This window comes from Arachis duranensis, chromosome 4 (assembly GCF_000817695.3).
Source record: "Arachis duranensis cultivar V14167 chromosome 4, aradu.V14167.gnm2.J7QH, whole genome shotgun sequence".
Classification (NCBI taxonomy): Eukaryota; Viridiplantae; Streptophyta; class Magnoliopsida; order Fabales; family Fabaceae; genus Arachis; species Arachis duranensis.
Genome location: NC_029775.3, coordinates 34,260,823 through 34,264,167, shown reverse-complemented (window position 1 = coordinate 34,264,167; position 3,345 = coordinate 34,260,823).

Sequence of the window (3,345 nt, the reverse complement as noted above, 5' to 3'; positions counted from 1 at the left end):
TCTGATTCCTCCAGGTCAGGCTGAACATCTTTAAAGATGTCCTCTAGCTCTGATTTGAGACTCTCAACCATATTGACCTCTCTTACTAGAGAGTCAATGATATCAACACTCATGCAGTCATTTGAGGTGTCTGGATGTTGCATAGCTTTGACAACATTCAACTTGAACTCCTCCTCATTGACTCTCAGGGTTACCTCCCCTTTTTGGACGTCAATGAGGGTTCGGCCAGTTGCTAGGAAAGGTCTTCTTAGAATGAGAGTTGCACTCTTGTGCTCCTCCATTTCCAGTACCACAAAGTCAGTAGGAAAGGCAAATGGCCCAACCTTGACAATCATGTCTTCAATCACGCCTGATGGGTATTTAATGGAGCCATCAGCAAGTTGAAGACATATGCGGGTTGGTTTGACTTCTTCAGTCAAACAAAGCTTTGTGATAATAGATGCAGGTATTAGGTTGATACTTGCCCCAAGGTCACATAGAGCTTGCTTGGTGCAATTATCCTCTAATGTTCATGGTATCATGAAGCTCCCAAGATCTTTAAGCTTCTCAGGTAAGCTTTTCAGAATGACTGCACTGCATTCTTCAGTGAGGTAAACTTTTTTAGTCTCCCTCCAATCCTTCTTATGACTTAAGATCTCTTTCATGAACTTAGCATAAGAGGGTATTTGCTCAAGTGCTTCTGCAAATGGAATCTTTATTTCAAGAGTCCTGAGATAGTCTGCAAAACGGGCAAATTGCTTATCCTATTTCGCTTGGCAGAGTTTTTGAGGATAAGGCATTTTGGCTTTATATTCCTCAACCTTAGTTGCTGCAGGTTTATTACCTACAGAAGTGGGTTGGGAAGCCTTTTTAGAAGGGTTGTTATCAGCACTTGTATGTGACTGATCCCCCACTGGCATTTGAATGCCAGGGGTGGAGGCTAGAGTGGCATTAGATGCCAACTCCTTATCTGTTACTGGCGTCTGAACGCCAGAACTGTGCTTCCCTTGGGCGTTCAACGCCGGATTCATGCTTGTTTCTGGCGTTGAACGCCAGGAATGAGCATGGTCTGGGCGTTTAGCGCCAGCCTTATTCCTCTCTGGGCTCTGATTGTCCTCAGAGGGATTTTGAGTAGCCGTTTGTTCATTTCTTGGCTTCCTGCTGCTTTGAAGTGAGGTATTTAATGTTTTCCCACTTCTTAATTGAATTGCTTGGCATTCTTCTGTTATTTGTTTTGGTAGTTACTTTTCTATTTGTTTTAACTGTACTTCCATATTTCTGTTAGCCATTCTTGTTTCCTGTAGTATTTCCTTGAATTCGGCTAGCTGCTGAGTTAGAAAGTCTAATTGCCGATTGAATTCATTAGCCTGATCTATCGGACTGAGTTCAGCAGTTACTGTTTTAGCTTCTTCTTTCATGGAAGATTCACTGCTTAGGTACAGATGCTGATTTTTGGCAATTCACTGCTTAGGTACAGATGCTGATTTCTGGCAACTGTATCAATAAGTTCTTGAGCTTCTTTAATTGTTTTTCTCATATGTATAGATCCACCAGCTGAGTGATCTAGAGAAATCTGAGCTTTTTCTGTAAGCCCATAGTAGAAGATGTCTAATTGCACCCACTTTGAAAACATCTCAAAGGGGCATTTTCTTAGCATCTCTCTGTATTTCTCCCAGGCATCATAAAGGGATTTATTATCTCGTTGTTTGAAGCCTTGGATGCTTAGCCTTAGCTGTGTCATCCGTTTTGGAGGAAAGTAGTGATTCAGGAATTTTTCTGACAGTTGTTTCCATGTCTTTATGCTGTTCTTAGGTTGGTTATTTAACCACCTCTTAGCTTGATCTTTTACAGCAAATGGAAACAGTAGTAATCTGTAGACATCCTGATCTACTTCCTTATCATGCACTGTGTCAACAATTTGTAAAAATTGTGCCAGAAACTCTATAGGTTCTTTATGTGGAAGACCGAAATACTGGCAGCTTTGCTGCACCATGATAATGAGCTGAGGATTCAACTCAAAGCTACTAACTCCAATGGAGGGTATACAGATACTACTCCCATATGAAGCAGTAGTGGAGTTAGCATATGACCCCAGAGTCCTCCTGGACTGAGCATTTCCACTTAGTTCCATGATGGAGCAAGGGAGATGATATAGATGTTGATATTGTCTGTTTTATTTAATTTATTATATAAAGAAAATTGACTTTTGAAATAGAATAAAATAAAAAATCGAAATAAAAATAAAATAAATAAAGAAAGAAAATTAAGAATTTGAAAACTTTTATGAAGATTTTCGAAAATTTGAGGAGAGAGAAAGTGGTTAGGATATTTTTGAAAAACATATATTTTTTTTAGTTTTGAATTTTATGATGAAAGAGAAAAACACATAAAAGACACAAGACTTAAAATTTTTAGATCTAATGCTCCTTATTTTCGAAAATTTTGGAGGGAAAACACCAAGGAACACCAAACTTAAAAATTTTAAGATCAAAACACAAGAAAGACTCAAGAACACCTTGAAGGTTCACAAGAACACCAAGAACAAAAGAAAGAACACCAAACTTAAAATTTTTAGAAGACTTTAATAAAATTTTCGAAAATTATGAAAAGATTAACAAGAAAACACTAAACTTAAAGCTTGGCACAAGATTAAATCAAGAAAAATTATTTTTGAAAAAAGATTTAAAAAAAAAGATGCCCAATTGCCAAGAATATAGACCAACGCTCTAGCCAATTGGGAGTAAATGTAACACTTGTTCTAAATAGGTATATTCCTTTTGGAAGATTAATGCCTTAAAAAGAACACAAGTGAAACAAGAAAAGACACAGAACAAGAAAAATTAAAGATCAGACAAGAGAAATAAACAAGAACAACTTGAAGATCAAGGAAGAACAAAGAACACTAATACAAAAATTTGAAAGAAAAATATAAAATATGCAATTGACACCAAACTTATAACAAGACACTAGACTCAAAGAAAAATAAAAAATTAATAAAGAAAAATAATATTTTTGAAAAGAAAATAAAAGATTCTGACCCAATTGCCAAAATCTTCCTAATCTAAGAAATAAAATAAACCTTTAGTTGTTCAAACTCGAACAATCCCCGGCAACGGCGCCAAAAACTTGGTGCACGAAATTGCAATCACACTTTTGCAATCCGCATAACTAACCAGCAAGTGCACTGGGTCGTCGAAGTAATACTTTATGTGAGTAAGGGTCGATCCCACAGAGATTATTGGTTTGAAGCAAGCTATGTTTATTTTATTAATCTTAGTCAGGATACCAATAAGGTTATTTGGATTTAATTGTAAGAAGTAAAAGTGTTTGGAATAAGTAATTGTTACTTTATTAATGAAGAACATG